The sequence below is a fragment of the Salmo trutta genome, unplaced genomic scaffold (assembly GCF_901001165.1).
Source record: "Salmo trutta unplaced genomic scaffold, fSalTru1.1, whole genome shotgun sequence".
Taxonomy (NCBI): domain Eukaryota; kingdom Metazoa; phylum Chordata; class Actinopteri; order Salmoniformes; family Salmonidae; genus Salmo; species Salmo trutta.
Genome location: NW_021823319.1, coordinates 1263179 through 1281610, shown reverse-complemented (window position 1 = coordinate 1281610; position 18432 = coordinate 1263179). Strand labels below are relative to the sequence as shown.

At 45.5% G+C, this 18432-nt stretch overlaps 1 protein-coding gene across 2 annotated transcripts in view; it reads left to right on the top strand.

Moving 5' to 3' along the window:
* Positions 1 to 18432, top strand: part of LOC115190118 (uncharacterized) — a 34969-nt gene that overhangs the window by 12807 nt on the left and 3730 nt on the right. The gene's annotated exons all lie outside the window — the stretch shown is intronic.

Genomic DNA, 18432 nt, shown 5'->3' with positions numbered 1-18432 from the left:
AGGCCGTCACTGTAAAATAAGAATTTCTTAACTGACTTTCCAGGTTTAAATAAAGGTTAAATTAAATGTCACTTTCTATAGATACTGTCTCAAAGTTTTTCTCTGAAATTACAAGACACCACTTGAGAATATAATAGGTGAAGATATAACCTTAAGCTGCAAGCAGAGGGCACTGCTGCGGCAAAGATGCACTGTATGAGACAAGATCCCCTATTTTAATTTATTTATTTAACCTTTATTTAACTAGGCAAGTCAGTTAAGAACAAATTCTTATTTACTACCTGCCTCCCCCCTCTAACCACTAGGCTACCTGCCTCTCCCCCTCTAACCACTAGGCTACCTGCCTCTCCCCCTCTAACCACTAGGCTACCTGCCTCTCCCCCTCTAACCACTAGGCTACCTGCCTCTCCCCCTCTAACCACTAGGCTACCTGCCTCTCCCCCTCTAACCACTAGGCTACCTGCCTCTCCCCCTCTAACCACTAGGCTACCTGCCTCCCCTCCTCTAACCACTAGGCTACCTGCCTCCCCTCCACTCTGACCACTAGACTACCTGCCTCCCCTCCACTCTGACCACTAGACTACCTGCCTCCCCTCCACTCTAACCACTAGGCTACCTGCCTCCCGCCCCTCCCCTCTAACCACTAGGCTACCTGCCTCCCGCCCCTCCCCTCTAACCACTAGGCTACCTGCCTCCCGCCCCTCCCCTCTAACCACTAGGCTACCTGCCTCCCGCCCCTCCCCTCTAACCACTAGGCTACCTGCCTCCCGCCCCTCCCCTCTAACCACTAGGCTACCTGCCTCCCGCCCCTCCCCTCTAACCACTAGGCTACCTGCCTCCCGCCCCTCCCCTCTAACCACTAGGCTACCTGCCTCCCGCCCCTCCACTCTAACCACTAGGCTACCTGCCTCCCGCCCCTCCACTCTAACCACTAGGCTACCTGCCTCCCGCCCCTCCACTCTAACCACTAGGCTACCTGCCTGCCGCCCCTCCACTCTAACCACTAGGCTACCTGCCTCCCGCCCCTCCCCTCTAACCACTAGGCTACCTGCCTCCCGCCCCTCCCCTCTAACCACTAGGCTACCTGCCTCCCGCCCCTCCACTCTAACCACTAGGCTACCTGCCTCCCGCCCCTCCACTCTAACCACTAGGCTACCTGCCTCCCGTCCCTCCACTCTAACCACTAGGCTACCTGCCTGCCGCCCCTCCACTCTAACCACTAGGCTACCTGCCTCCCGCCCCTCCACTCTAACCACTAGGCTACCTGCCTCCCGCCCCTCCACTCTAACCACTAGGCTACCTGCCTCCCGCCCCTCCACTCTAACCACTAGGCTACCTGCCTCCCGCCCCTCCACTCTAACCACTAGGCTACCTGCCTCCCGCCCCTCCACTCTAACCACTAGGCTACCTGCCTGCCGCCCCTCCACTCTAACCACTAGGCTACCTGCCTGCCGCCCCCCCCCCCCACCCCTGCCTTTTGAAAGTGGAATGATTTCCAGGCCCATGTTAATCAGAGTAAAACCCTTTGTAACCCCCCCAACCCCCTCATCCATCCCTCCACATTCACTTCTCTCACTCCACTGTATGTAAATCATTTCTCAGATCTCTCCAATTAACATTGGCATGCTGAGTGTTAATTACTCACTTACTGGCCTTTCTCTCTCTCTGCTAAGACGCTCATTAACTGAGCACAGTTGGTTGTAGGAGGTAATTGTGGGTAAACGCTGCTGTCTAAAAGCTGCATTCTAGAATTTACAGCCCGATTCCTATTTTTTTTTAAATATTAATTGGTTGATTTGTTTGTTTCAGGGAAAGGTAATTTATTGATTTGACTAATGAGGTAAATGCATGAATGTTGGCTGTTCCAGTTGGCCTTAGTCCAAACCTGATAGTCACTGTGAGTGCTTAGGAACCCGAACTGCTGTACTGTGATGAAACAGGAATTCAATTACATTTCAACTATGAAATTCACACAAAATATTGCAGTGCTTACTTCATTTTTTATTGATATTTGCTCAGTTGGCAATGTTAAGTTGCATATTTCTGCTTCTTGATTCAGATTTCTGACTTGCACAAATACAAACCAACTTTATTTTCCATGTTACAACTAACAGAAATGTATTTTATAGATGATATGGCTGTTTGGGGGGAAGGGTAGGGCTGTGGCGGTCACGAAATTTGGTCAGACGGTGGTTGTCAAGCAAATAACTGTCGGTCTCACGGTAATTGACCCATTTAACATCTCCTGGCTTCGACACACAGACTACAAACCATTGATTTCAGACCTTTCGGAACATCTACGTTTTTAAAGACTAATAAATCCATGTAATATAGCCGACACCTTCACAATAAATCCATTATTTATTTTAGACGGGTCTAAAGAAACATGATATGAAGAAAATGTAGTCTATTTCAGAAGAACAGAATAGCATACTGAGTTAGTCCTGATCTGGCTGTGGGCTACGCTAGTTCATTTAGCAGACAAGATTTGCTTAGAATTCCGTAGCATTATTTTTATAATATGAAGAATACAGTTGACCATAGCTGGATAAAATGATATTTTCTCCAAACGATTTGAGGAAGTGTTCACATAAGGCTGTAGTGTTGAGCGTTTAACAAAGAAATGTGTTCCTATCTGCTTAATTTAGAGTTATTAATGTAACTTTAGTTGTTCTACAAACATTGGGCTGATATGTTTTGATGGTTAATACATTGTAAGGCTGCATGATGCAACTCTAATGATGATTTGAAAAAAAATGCTTGAAAGACATGCGCTCTGCTTTGTTGTTTGCGCAGGCTGTACACACTTCATCAGTCTCTCATTCACAATTTTGACAAGCACTTGATAATGCCTTGAATTTCACGGCAGCATCCCTTTTGTGTGGCTGTAATGTACCCTAAAAAAAATCCATGCCTTTTGTGGCCGTTGTGCCCTTCTCCCTGAGTGCTTCGCGCTCCGAAGCACTTCTCGCTCACATGGCTAACGAACAGCAAAAGTACTAGCCTATGTCAATCTACTATCCCCCATAGAACAAAAGTCTACCTATTCTGTGCAATAAATAAATATTCCACACATAATCTGGGACAGTTGTGGGATGCGATAGATCCCAAATTAATACAACCACTAGCATTAAAAAAAAAAGGTTTTGGGGAGGGGGGGTTTAAAAATGTTTTTTGACCCAATGTGGCTCAAGCAACAGATCAGAACGTTTAGCTTAAGCTAAACTAATAAGCTATATCTTCACATTATAAACGCAGCAAGGCGCACGTGGCAGTAGGCTATGAGCGCGACTGTTTCATTAGTGGGGTAACACCATTATCAAAAGTGTCCACGTGATTTTATGTATAATGTTTTATTATAAAGGTGTGTTTTTATGGTGAAACTGATCTTCCTCAAACTTCACGTGCTGCTTATGTACGGCAGTTAGGCTCTACATCCCTTGTAAAGCGGATTAATGTGCCTCATTTTAATAAGTTATTTGGACACTTTTAGTTGATACAAACCTTATCCAAACATATAGATGGGCTAGGCTACATGAAGTGTGTGTGACTATGATTAAAGAAAGGCTATTGTCACCCATCAGACTATTCTTCATTTAATATTGTCTTTACTATTCAGTGAGGGGGGGGGGAGAAGAAGAGTATTTGATCCCCTGCTGATTTTGTACGTTTGCCCACTGACAAAGAAATGATCAGTCTATAATTTTAATGGTAGGTTTATTTGAACAGTGGGAGACAGAATAACAACAAAAAAATCCAGAAATGCATGTCAAAAATGTTAGAAATGTATTTGCATTTTAATGAGGGAAATAAGTATTTGACCCCCCTCTGCAAAACATGACTTAGTACTTGGTGGCAAAACCCTTGTTGGCAATCAGAGGTCAGATGTTTCTTGTAGTTGGCCACCACATCTCAGGAGGGATTTTGTCCCACTCCTCTTTGCAGAATCTTCTCATTGTACTAAATAATATATAAATGTGGAATTAGTTTGATTTTAGAATGGACCATTATCATGCACTTGTCTCAGAACCGGGGCAAGGGGGAAAAAATACATGTCATCTATGCACTTAAATGAATGGGGGACGCTTCTACCTGTGGTTTATTTTCATGCCAGCCAGGTAGGCTTTTCTCCTGTTGTAAATATAAACAATGTGCTTAATATTAGGAAAGTTGAGAAATATAGAAAGCTGATGGCCTCTACTAAAAAGAGGAGGATCCCATCACTATTTTCTCACGCAATTGCATAGCCTATAGAAATGTTGCGCAACATGAGCTCTCATGAAGTTTGATTAGATTTTCTGCAACATTTTGCATTGATGTCAGTGATTAGAGGGACAATAGAGTGCTGAGTACCAGGCAGGTAGCAAGTTTAGTAGGATACTAATGACCATCAGAGCTTGGAGAAGACTAATTACTGAGACTAAACGACCACGTGGAATTTGACTGCCTTCATGACTCGTGACCGCTGGTGTGGCGGTAATAGTCACCGCAACAGTCCTAGTCAAGGGTACACATTGATCCGAGGTCCCACCATCATGGGTCCAGTGACGTTGATCCGAGGTCCCACCATTCTGGGTCCAGTGACATGACATTGATCCGAGGTCCCAACATACAGGGTCATGACCTTATTGCTTCCAATACAGATGTAGCCTAAACCCATCTCTAGAGCCGCTGACCCGGGGACACACACACACACACACACACACACACACTACGAGGCCCTACCAGCCCTTCCACTCGATACAGTCCTCAGTCTCCAGTGGACCCTAGTCCTGCCCAGGGGCCTCGCTGTGTTACAACATATTATATTCCCAGCTAAATATCAATAAATGGAGGCTGAATGGCACACACACACACACACACACCATCCATATCTCACAAAGGAACATGACACTCTTATGATAGATAATCCTAGAATGTATGCCGGGAGGAAGGCGTCCTGCCGTGTGTTACGCCTGTCTTGCTTACTGGGCGTTGTGAGGTATCGGGGCTTTCTCTGCTCCACTAAGAGACTAGATGACAAGGCACCTCATTGTCCCCTTGTTCCTGTCAGACTATATACAGCGGTCAGGGTGGGGATCTAGTCCATGACGTTTCGCACAGCAGGTCTTGTTACAGAGACTTATTCAATTTCTTGCATGAGTGGAAATTTCCTATTTAGAAAATGTTCAGTGATATTTTATATACAGTACCCGTCAAATGTTTGGACACCTACTCATTCAAGGGTTTTTCTTTAGTTTTACTATTTTCTACAATGTAGAATAATAGGTGTGTGTGTGTGTGTGTGTGTGTGTGTCTCTATCTATCTTATGAATAGCTTTTCCATTTGGAAACCTCCATGCTACCAATTTTAATTATACAGTCAGTGTGTTCAGGCAGCACAGCTCTTAACTGTGGTTTGGACCAGCTGCTCAAGGTGGATAGAGTGGAAGTGAGAGACCCGGCGTCTCGCCAGACACGGTGTGGGACCCGGCGTCTCGCCAGACACGGTGTGGGACCCGGCGTCTCGCCAGACACGGTGTCGGGTCTTTTGATTTGTTACTAGTACTGTAAATACATAGCCATGGCCTCTGATGCGACCTGCCATTTTTAATTTCACTGCTGTTTGGGTAGATGGAATAGATGCCACCGGGTTTGTTTATTAGAGCAGACCGTAGCAAAAAACATTTTAAAGATGCCTATGTACAACGGAAAACTGAAATACTAGGGAGGGATAATCCCTCCCTGTTTTCAGACGGTTTTCTTTACTCGACAACACATTTACATTTAAGTCATTTAGCAGACGCTCTTATCCAGAGCGACTTACAAATTGGTGCATTCACCTTATGATGTCCAGTGGAACAACCACTTTACAATAGTGCATCTAAATCTTTTAAGAGGGGGGGGGGGGGTTAGAAGGATTACTTTATCCTATCCCAGGTATTCCTTAGAGGTGGGGTTTCAGGTGTCTCCGGAAGGTGGTGATTGACTCCGCTGTCCTGGCGTCGTGAGGGAGCTTGTTCCACCATTGGGGTGCCAGAGCAGCGAACAGTTTTGACTGGGCTGAGCGGGAACTGTGCTTCCTCAGAGGTAGGGAGGCGAGCAGGCCAGAGGTGGATGAACGCAGTGCCCTTGTTTGGGTGTAGGGCCTGATCAGAGCCTGAAGGTACGGAGGTGCAGTTCCCCTCACAGCTCCGTAGGCAAGCACCATGGTCTTGTAGCGGATGCGAGCTTCAACTGGAAGCCAGTGGAGAGAGCGGAGGAGCGGGGTGATGTGAGAGAACTTGGGAAGGTTGAACACCAGACGGGCTGCGGCGTTCTGGATGAGTTGTAGGGGTTTAATGGCACAGGCAGGGAGCCCAGCCAACAGCGAGTTGCAGTAATCCAGACGGGAGATGACAAGTGCCTGGATTAGGACCTGCGCCGCTTCCTGTGTGAGGCAGGGTCGTACTCTGCGAATGTTGTAGAGCATGAACCTACAGGATCGGGTCACCGCCTTGATGTTAGTGGAGAACGACAGGGTGTTGTCCAGGATCACGCCGAGGTTCTTAGCACTCTGGGAGGAGGACACAAGGGAGTTGTCAACCGTGATGGCGAGATCATGGAATGGGCAGTCCTTCCCCGGGAGGAAGAGCAGCTCCGTCTTGCCGAGGTTCAGCTTGAGGTGGTGATCCGTCATCCACACTGTCTGCCAGACATGCAGAGATGCGATTCGCCACCTGGTTATCAGAAGGGGGAAAGGGGAAGATTACTTGTGTGTCGTCTGCATAGCAATGATAGGAGAGACCATGTGAGGATATGACAGAGCCAAGTGACTTGGTGTATAGCGAGGAGAGGGCCTAGAACAGAGCCCTGGGGGACACCAGTGGTGAGAGCACGTCGTGCGGAGACAGATTCTCGCCACGCCACCTGGTAGGAGCGACCTGTCAGGTAGGCCGCAGTCCAAGCGTGGGCCGCGCCGGAGATGCCCAACTCAGAGAGGAGGATCTGATTGTTCACAGTATCAAAGGCAGCAGATAGGTCTAGAAGGATGAGAGCAGAGCAGAGGAGAGAGTTAGCTTTAGCAGTGCGGAGAGCCTCCGTGACACAGAAGAGCAGTCTCAGTTGAATGCCCAGTCTTGAAACCTGACTGATTAGGATCAAGAAGGTAATTCTGAGAGATCGCAGGAGAGCTGGCCAAGGACGGCACGTTCAAGAGTTTTGGAGAGAAAAGAAAGAAGGGATACTGGTCTGTAGTTGTTGACATCGGAGGGATCGAGTGTAGGTTTTTTCAGAAGGGGTGCAACTCTCGCTCTCTTGAAGACGGAAGGGACGTAGCCAGCGGTCAAGGATGAGTTGATGGGTGAGGTAGGGGAGAAGGTCTCCGGAAATGGTCTGGAGAAGAGAGGAGGGGATAGGGTCAAGTGGGCAGGTTGTTGGGCGGCCGGCCGTCACAAGACGCAAGATTTCATCTGGAGAGAGAGGGGAGAAAGAGGTCAAAGCACAGGGTAGGGCAGTGTGAGCAGGACCAGCGGTGTCGTTTGACTTAGCAAACGAGGATCGGATATCGTCAACCTTTTCAAAATGGTTGACGAAGTCATCCGCAGAGAGGGAGGGGGGGAGGATTCAGGAGGGAGGAGAAGGTAGCAAAGAGCTTCCTAGGGTTAGAGGCAGATGCTTGGAATTTAGAGTTGTAGAAAGTGGCTTTAGCAGCAGAGACAGAAGAGGAGAATGTAGAGAGGAGGGAGTGAAAGGATGCCAGGTCCGCAGGGAGGCGAGTTTTCCTCCATTTCCACTCGGCTGTTATATACTAACACTACCACGGTCGGTAAGGGATTCGGTGTATTTTTCTACGGCTTCATCCGTTCTCTTGTTCTGGTGAGGACATTGGGGAAGGCAGGGATCTATCAGACCCCAGAGGGGGGTATGATGGGAAGGCAGGGATCTATCAGACCCCAGAGGGGGGTATGATGAAGAACAGCGGGCTGTAATTGATAAATGATGGTCTATATTCCTAGCCCGCTGGTCTCGGGTCGTGTGTCCTCTCACTCAGATGGCGTGGTACTGTTTCGGGCTAGAGTAGAAGAGAGCGTTTTTGAAGGCAGTGCTTGTTGTCTTCACCTCTAGTTAAAAGTATGATGGTGCTGGCAGCTCTGCTTCCAGCTCCTAAGCAACTTAAGTTTTTTTTTGTTTTATTTCTACAAGCATTTCTCTACACCCGCAATAACATCTGCAAAATGTGTATGTAACTAATAACATTTGCTTATGGCACATCTAGGTCTGCAATTAGTCATTTAGCAGACGCTCCGATTCAGAGCCACACAGTATTTAGTATATTCATCTTCAGAGAGCTAGGTGGGACAACCACATATTACAGTAGTTAGTATATTCAGATAGCTAGGTGGACGACCACATATTACAGTAGTTAGTATATTCAGATAGCTAGGTGGGACGACCACATATTACAGTAGTTAGTATATTCAGATAGCTAGGTGGACAACCACATATTACAGTAGTTAGTATATTCAGATAGCTAGGTGGGACAACCACATATTACAGTAGTTAGTATATTCAGATAGCTAGGTGGGACAACCACATATTACAGTAGTTAGTATATTCAGATAGCTAGGTGGGACAACCACATATTACAGTAGTTAGTATATTCAGATAGCTAGGTGGAACAACCACATATTACAGTAGTTAGTATATTCAGATAGCTAGGAGGGACAACCACATATTACAGTAGTTAGTATATTCAGATAGCTAGGAGGGACAACCACATATTACAGTAGTTAGTATATTCAGATAGCTAGGTGGGACGACCACATATTACAGTAGTTAGTATATTCAGATAGCTAGGTGGGACAACCACATATTACAGTAGTTAGTATATTCAGATAGCTAGGTGGGACAACCACATATTACAGTAGTTAGTATATTCAGATAGCTAGGTGGGACAACCACATATTACAGTAGTTAGTATATTCAGATAGCTAGGTGGACGACCACATATTACAGTAGTTAGTATATTCAGATAGCTAGGTGGACGACCACACATTACAGTAGTTAGTATATTCAGATAGCTAGGTGGACGACCACATATTACAGTAGTTAGTATATTCAGATAGCTAGGTGGACGACCACACATTACAGTAGTTAGTATATTCAGATAGCTAGGTGGACGACCACATATTACAGTAGTTAGTATATTCAGATAGCTAGGTGGACGACCACACATTACAGTAGTTAGTATATTCAGATAGCTAGGTGGACGACCACATATTACAGTAGTTAGTATATTCAGATAGCTAGGTGGACGACCACACATTACAGTAGTTAGTATATTCAGATAGCTAGGTGGACGACCACATATTACAGTAGTTAGTATATTCAGATAGCTAGGTGGGACGACCACATATCCTGACCTTGCACTTGAGTTTGTTCTTCACAGAAGACATCGCCTACCTACTCCTCGCTGTCTTTCCATTGGCCAGGTTCTACTGTATTCTCCCATCATGAGCATCCCAAGGGGAGACTTTGGCTCAGGGAGCTGCAGACCAGAGAAACAGAGCTCTGTCATAAACCGGTGCCGTAGACTCGGCCGGGGTCATAAACCGGTGCCGTAGACTCGGCCGGGGTCATAAACCGGTGCCGTAGACTCGGCCGGGGTCATGGCCGGGGACGTAGACTCGGCCGGGGTCATGGCCGGGGACGTAGACTCGGCCGGGGTCGTGGCCGGGGACGTAGACTCGGCCGGGGTCATGGAGATTGCAGCTGCCCCACTGTGGCGGTTACCTCAGGTTGTCTTCTGTATTAAGTTTTGATAGCAGCCCAATTTTCTGCACTTTCCTAATTTGGAAAAGTTTTCTGAAGAATGTGTTTTTGTCCAGTAATAAAACACAAAGCATTTTTCAACAGATGAAAAAAATTGTGGTGGAAATTACCATCGTTTTCAGATTTTATACTTTTTTTTTTTTCATAATTGGAATATAGCTCTTCAAAGAAAGCCAGCGATTTGAGATAATTATCTCCAGTGTGTGTATAAAAACCCCCTTGCTGCAGAGTGTGTAGGAGTCCTCTGAGCTATGCAATTACACAAGAGACAAGTGCGGCAAAATCCCAGGTGTCCGTACTACACTATAGCAGTGTAGTACGCCGGCACTATACCCACTCACAGAGCACCAGACCAGTGATGAACGGTACCTTTTTTTTATGTAACGGTGGCTAATTAAACTCTGTCCTATTATCTCTGCTGAGCTCCAAGCCGCAGTGAAGAGTATGGTGGAGAGATCCCATGTCCGTCTGTATGAAGATACAACTCAATAGGCCTAGTGGATGTATTCATCTGTCTACTGTGTATTCAGGCCATCCTCCTCCTCCTCCTCCTCCTTGTGGTACGATGCCGTCGTTCTCAAGCCCTCTTTTCGTTCATTGGGTTGAACATTAACATGTGGAAATCCATGTTTTATATTTAACACAATGGTTAGATGAGGACGTCTACAGTTTTCATCAGAATTGACTATTAATATATTTTAATACATGTTTAAAAAAAAAAAAAAAAATAACCTTCAATTCTCTACCTTTTTAACTAGGCAAGTCAGTTAAGAACAAATTCTTATTTACAATGACGGCCTACTGGGGAACAGTGGGGTTAACTGCCTTGTTCAGGGGCAGAACGACAGATATTTACCTTGTCAGCTCGGGGATTTGATCTAGCAACCTTTCAGGTTACTGGTCCAACGCTCTAACCACTAGGCTCCCTGCCTCTAACCACTAGGCTCCCTGCCTCTAACCACTAGGCTCCCTGCCTCTAACCACTAGGCTCCCTGCCTCTAACCACTGGGCTCCCTGCCTCTAACCACTGGGCTCCCTGCCTCTAACCACTGGGCTCCCTGCCTCTAACCACTGGGCTCCCTGCCTCTAACCACTGGGCTCCCTGCCTCTAACCACTAGGCTCCCTGCCTCTAACCACTAGGCTCCCTGCCTCTAACCACTAGGCTCCCTGCCTCTAACCACTAGGCTCCCTGCCTCTAACCACTAGGCTCCCTGCCTCTAACCACTAGGCTCCCTGCCTCTAACCACTGGGCTACCTGCCTCTAACCACTGGGCTACCTGCCTCTAACCACTGGGCTACCTGCCTCTAACCACTGGGCTACCTGCCTCTAACCACTGGGCTACCTGCCTCTAACCACTAGGCTACCTGCCGCCCTGTTACATTTGTAATGAAACTAGGTTTCCGTGTGTGTGAGAGAGATGTGGTTGTACAATAAGACTAATGAAATGCCTGCAATATAAAATCACACCAGTTCTTGTATTGGCTACTTTTCCAAGTAGTGTCCATGTATTTCTACCCAGACAATAAGTTCTCAGCTCTAAATGAAGGGCGTGTGTTGGTCTGTATCCTAGCCACTGTCCAGGGGCCGCAGGTCTGTATCCACTGGCCAGGGGCCACAGGTCTGTATCATATCCTAGACACTGTCCAGGGGCCGCAGGTCTGTATCCACTGTCCAGGGGCCGCAGGTCTGTATCCACTGTCCAGGGGCCGCAGGTCTGTATCATATCCTAGCCACTGTCCAGGGGCCGCAGGTCTGTATCCACTGTCCAGGGGCCGCAGGTCTGTATCCACTGTCCAGGGGCCGCAGGTCTGTATCCACTGGCCAGGGGCCACAGGTCTGTATCCAGGGGCCACATTCACATGGATATTAAAACACTCTGTGTATTGTAACATTCTGTTATTGCTCTGAGTTGATGATGTCATCCCTGCAGTTGTTTCTCCATTGTCTATCTATGCTGTCTGTAGTCCTAGGTTATGGCTGGCTCCCAAATGGCACCCTATTACCTATGGGTCCGGGGTCAAAAGTAGTGCACTAAATAGGGAATAGGGTTCGGTGTGGGACACACAGCGTAGATTCTAATTCAAAACCCTGTTCCCATCTGTTATGGTTATGTTGAATCCCACATAAACCAGTTAGCAGACACTTTGACCCATTTTATTTTTTGTCTGTTGTCTTGATAATCAGCCTTTAATAATGCTCAGCATCAATATGCTCTTTTTAAACCTCCATTTTGCTTTAGTTAATGGAGTCACAGAGAGGCGGTCAGTGAATGCTCTGGGGGTTAATGACATTAAGACATGTTTGTAAAGGGCTAAATTAAATCAGTCATAGATTGTAGCTCAGTCAAGTCATGCCAGACAACCAGACAAACCCCATTGAAGAGGGAGAGAGGAGATTCCTATTCTAACCTCACAGCAAATGCACTTATGTTGTAGGGACATAAAGTAAGTGGGTCTGGGTTATGAATGGAGCTAAATGGTTATTGGTGCTAGCTGGGGCTCTAATGGCTTCCGGCTAGTCCTGTTAGCCCTGTTGGACCATCCGTTTACACTGCTGCTACTCTCATATCCTGATGCCTAGTCCCCTTACCCCTATACATATCTACCTCTTGTCCCCTTCCCCCTATACATATCTACCTCCATCACTCCAGTGTCCCTGTCCCCTTCCCCCTATACATATCTACCTCCATTACTCCAGTATCCCTGTCCCCTTCCCCCTATACCTATCTACCTCCATCACTCCAGTATCCCTGTCTCCTTCCCCCAATACATATCTCCTTAACCCTATACATGTCTACCTCCATCACTCCAGTATCCCTGTACATTGTTAATATGGTACTGAACTGACCCTGTATATAGTTACCTTATCCCTACATACAGTACCGTTCAAACGTTTGGGGTCACTTAGAAATGTCCTTGTTTTCCATGAAATGAGTTGCAAAATGAATAAGAAATATAGTCAAGGTTGTAAAAAAAAAGATTTTTCATTTAAATAATTGTGTCCTTCAAACTTTGCTTTTGTCAAAGAATCCTTCATTTGCATCAATTACAGCCTTGCAGACCTTTGGATTCTAGTGGTCAATTTGTTGTGGTAATCTAAGATTTTCCCCCCATCCTACCTGAAGCACCTCCCACAAGTTGGATTGGCTTGATGAGCACTTCTTACGTACCATACGGTCAAGCTTTCTCCCACAACAGCTCAATAGGGTTGAGATCCAGTGACTGTGCTGGCCACTCCATTATAGACAGAATACCAGCTGACGGCTTCTTCCCTAAATAGTTCTTGTGTAGTTTGGAGCTGTGCTTTGGGTCATTGTCCTGTTATAGGAGGAAATTGGCTCCAATTAAGCGCTGTCCACAGGGTATGGCGTTGCAAAATGGAGTGACAGCCTTCCTTCCTCAAGATCCCTGTTACCCTGAACCACTCTCCCACTTTACCACCTCCGAAACACCCCCAGACCATCACATTGCCTCCACCATGCTTGACAGATGACATCACTCCTCCAGCATATTTTCATTTTTTTTCTGCGTCGCACGAATGTTCTTTGATCCAAACACCTCAAACTTAGATTTGTCTGTCCATAACTTTTTTTCCAATCTTCCTCTGTCCAGTGTGTTATTTTGCCCATCTTAATATTTTATTTTTTATTGGCCAGTTTGAGATATGGCTTTTTCTTTGCAACTCTGCCTAGAAGGCCAGCATCCCGGAGTCACCTCTTCACTGTTGACGTTGAGACTGGTGGTTTGTGGGTACTATTTAATGAAGCTGCCAGTTGAGGATTTGTGAGGCGTCTGTTTCTCGAACTTGACACTAATGTACTTGTCCTCTTGCTCAGTTGTGCACCGGGGCCTCCCACTCCTCTTTCTATTCTGGTTAGAGACAGTTTGAGCTGTTCTGTGAAGGGAGTAGTACACAGCGTTGTATGAGATCTTCAATTTCTTGGCATTTTCTCACATGGAATAGCCTTCATTTCTCAGAACAAGAATGGACTGACGAGTTTTAGAAGAAAGGTCTTTGTTTCTGGCCATTTTGAGCCTGTAATCGAACCCTGAAATGCTGATGCTCCAGATACTCAACTAGTCTAAAGACGGCCAGATTTATGCTTTTTAATTAGCACAACCGTTTTCAGCTGTGCTACCATAATTGCAAGAGGGTTTTCTAATGATCAATTAGCCTTTTGAAACGATAAACTTGGATTAGCAAACACAACGTGCCATTGTAACACAGGAGTGATGGTTGCTGATAATGGGCCTCTGTACGCCTATGTAGATATTCCATTAAAAAAATCAGCTGTTTCCAGCTACAAGTCATTTACAACATTAACAATGTCTACACTGTATTGCTGATCAATTTAATATTACTTTAATGAACACAAATTGCTTTTCTTTCAAGAACAAGGACATTTTCTAAGTGACCCCAAACTTTTGAATGGTAGTGTATCTACCTCCATCACTCCAGTATCTACAGGCAGGTGATGGTCCGTTCTAGATCCTTGGTTTTATTTATTCGCACAAAAGAAAAGTGAAAGACAACAGTGCAGATATAAACTTCAGGTTGGAAGACCAAAAGGGCTGATATGAAGCACTAATAGAAGTACAAAAAACTGTTTGTTCAATCAGTTAAACAGCATATTAATTGTACATGATATACTCCGTATACAAGAAAAAACATGTTTGATTATGTGAGTTAGGCTACATGGAGATTACTGAGTAGTTTAATTTATATCAATCAATATTATTTTTTTAGATAATTCATTTATTTGGAACATTCAGAAAATGTGTCCATACCTGAGTTGGCTTCATTAATTAGTGAATCAAAATTATTGTTATTTTTTTTATTTTTTTTTTAAATCAAATTGGTATCTTCAGCAAAGAGAAGGGGAAGTATGGTAGAAGACCCAGCAGAAATGTCATCTGATATAGATTTAGGAGATTCTAGAATCCTACAGGTAGACCACAGGGACAGGAGATTCTAGAATCCTACAGGTAGACCACAGGGACAGGAGATTCTAGAATCCTACAGGTAGACCACAGGGACAGGAGATTCTAGAATCCTACAGGTAGACCACAGGGACAGGAGATTCTAGAATCCTACAGGTAGACCACAGGGACAGGAGATTCTAGAATCCTACAGGTAGACCACAGGGACACCAGTCTCCATTCAGAGAAGATGGTTCACTGACAGACATTTTACAACAGAAGTCCTTTCCCCCTCAAAAGGAAAGTGAGCCGTCTGTGGTCAGCTCTGAAAAGGGGGTGAACCGACGGTGGGACTTGTGACATACCAGACAGTAAATAAAACGAACAGAGAAAAGGAGTTGTCTTGTTGAAATGTGAGGGACTTGAGGGCTGGATGAAGTCATCCTGACAGAAAATAAGGTGAGGGAGGAGATGGTTAGTTCTTTAGTGTGACTCCCTCCACTCCCCCACCCTTCACCCTCAGGGCTCTGTGCTCTCAGTGGAGGCTCACACACAGGCCTCTCATCTCCCCTCTCCGTGCCTGGACCAGTTACAAACCCCTGAGGTCTTCTCTGATGGTTAAACCTGTAACTCTAGACAGAGACCAAATCAGAGGGAGAAAGAGTTGTACCATATCGAACCTTTTTTTATTTTTTTTAAATTTAACTAGGCAGTTAAAGAACAAATTCTTATTTACAATGACGGCCTACCCTGGCCAAACCCTAACCCGGATGACGCTGGGCCGATTGGGTGTCCCATAGGGCGGTGCACAATCACGGCCGGTTGTAATACAGCCTGGAATCAAACCAGGGTCTGTAGTGACGCCTCTAGCACAGATGCAGTGCCTTAGACCACTGCACCGTTCCGGAGCCCCTTTACCTATCACTGTGTAATCTAGCTGTACACTGTGCTAGTATGGATATTAATACAACTGGGACAAAGTTGTGAGTGGACTAGGGTTCAGGTAGCCTGGGGGGGATTATAATGTAGCCTGGGGGGGGGGGGATTATAATGTAGCCTGGGGGGGGGGGATTATAATGTAGCCTGGGGGGGGGGGATTATAATGTAGCCTGGGGGGGGGGATTATAATGTAGCCTGGGGGGGGGGATTATAATGTAGCCTGGGGGGGGGGATTATAATGTAGCCTGGGTGCCTGTCTGTTCCTGCTCTCTTGCCAACTCTTTATAGAACTGTCATGCTAGACATTGGATTGACAGTAATGTAGTAGGCGAGATCAGGTCTGGGGGGCCGGGCTGGGATTTATAAACATTATTCAATATTATACACAGACAGGTCTTCTCACAGTTCTGGGGGGGGATTCACAGACAGAAATATAATTAATTATATTTCATTGATCAGAGTGAGGTAGTTTTAAAGATAACAGATGCAGTGTCTCTATAGTTGAAAAGATAACATATATATATATATATATATATATATACTGTGTGTGTGAAGTTGGAAGTTTACATACACTTAGATTGGAGACATTTTAAAACTCATTTTTCAACCACTCCACACATTTGTTGTTAACAAACTATAGTTTTGGCAAGTCGGTTAGGACATCTACTTTGTGCATGACACAAGTCATTTTTTCCAACAATTGTTGACACTTATAATTCACTGTCACAATTCCAGTGGGTCAGAAGTTAACTTGGTGTATGTAGACTGTGCCTTTAAACAGCTTGGAACATTCCAGAAAATTATGTCATGGCTTTAGAAGCTTCTGATAGGCTAATTGACATCATTTGAGTTAATTGGAGGTGTACCTGTGGCTGTATTTCAAGGCCTACCTTCAAACTCAGTCCCTCGTTGCTTAACATCATGGGAAAATCAAAGAAATCAGCCAAGACCTCAGGGGGGAAAAAATTGTAGACCTCCCCAAGTCTGGTTCATCCTTGGGAGAAATTTTCAAACGCCTGAATGTACCACATTCCTCTGTACAAACAATAGTACGCAAGTATAAACACCGTGGGACCATGCAGCCATCATACCGCTCAGGAAGGAGCGGTACATTTAAGTCATTTAGCAGACGCTCTTATCCAGAGCGACTTACAAATTGGTGCATTCACCTTATGATATCCAGTGGAACAACCACTTTACAATAGTGCATCTAAATCTTTTGGGGGGGGGTAAAAGGATTACTTTATCCTGAGCGGGAACTGTGCTTCCTCAAAGGCAGGGGGGCCAGCAGGCCAATCAATCCCAGAACAACAGCAAATGACCTTGTGAAGATGCTGGAGGAAACGGGTACAAAATTCTCTATCCACAGTAAAACGAGTCCTATATCGACATAACCTGAAAGGCCGTTCAGCAAGGAAGAAGCCACTGCTCCAAAACTGCCATAAAAAAACCAGACTACGGTTTGCAACTGCACATGGGGACAAAGATCGACTTTTTGGAGAAATGTCCTCTGGTCTGATGAAACAAAAATATAACTATTTGGCCATAATGACCATTGTTATGTTTGGAGGAAAAAGGGGGAGACTTGCAAGCCGAAGAACACCATCCCAACCGTGAAGCACGGGGGTGGCAGCATCATGTTGTGGGGGTGCTTTGCTGCAGGAGGGACTGGTGCACTTCACAAAATAGATGGCATCATGAAGAAAATTATATGGATATATTGAAGCAACATCTCAAGACATCAGTCAGGATGTTAAAGCTTGGTTGCAAATGGGTCTTCCAAATGGACAATGACCCCAAGCATACTTCCAAAGTTGTGGCAAAATGGCTTAAGGACAACACAGTCAAGGTATTGGAGTGGGCATCACAAAGCCCTGCGCTCAATCATATAGAAAATATGTGGGCAGAACTGAAAAAGCGTGTGTGAGCAAGGAGGCCCACAAACCTGACTCAGTTACACCAGCTCTGTCAGGAGGAATGGGCCAGAATTCACCCAACTCATTCTGGGAAGCTTGTGGAAGGCTCCCCAAAACATTTGACCCAATGGAGGGTCATCAAGGGGGTGGTAGCACGATGTCCTCTACCAGTCTCCTGATCCATCAACCTCTATAGGGTGTGATTTAGGGCACACCTCTACTATTACAATGATCATGTTCAATCGCAGACAAAAGAACTAAGGCTTTGTCCTACATGGCACTCTATTCTCTAATCAGTGCACTACTTTCGACCAAGAACCATAGGGAATGGAGTGCCGTTTTTAGGCCCTCACCCTAAATCTCACATACAGGGTATTTTCCCACCTCCTGATGGACAACAATGCTTATCTGTCTTTTTTTTTCTTTTTTTTGATGCTCTCAGTAATAAAATACCTTAGTGGGCGTCCACAATGACTCCCACCCATGGACAAGGACCGATACATTGAGACTCCTACTGTCTCTGCCATTTTAACCTAAAAGGCTCCCCCCCCCCCCCCAAAACCATTTTTATGGATGGACTACCTAGACATGAAAGAGCATGGAGACTAAATAATAATTTAAATGTTCTACAGTACGGTGGGCTTTAAGCTAGAGAAAATACAACTGTGAGAAGGGGAGTGTTTTAATACAGGCCCCCGTACTTCCATCCCTCTGTAAATGGAGACAAAAATATATGAAATGTACACAGTGTTCTTTTGAACAGGATGTTCTTCCTGTTACCTGAACAACTAGATCTTGTTAAGACATCTGTTGTCACTCAGACGAAGCATGAATAGGGGATCAGAAGTGTATTAAGTCCAATGA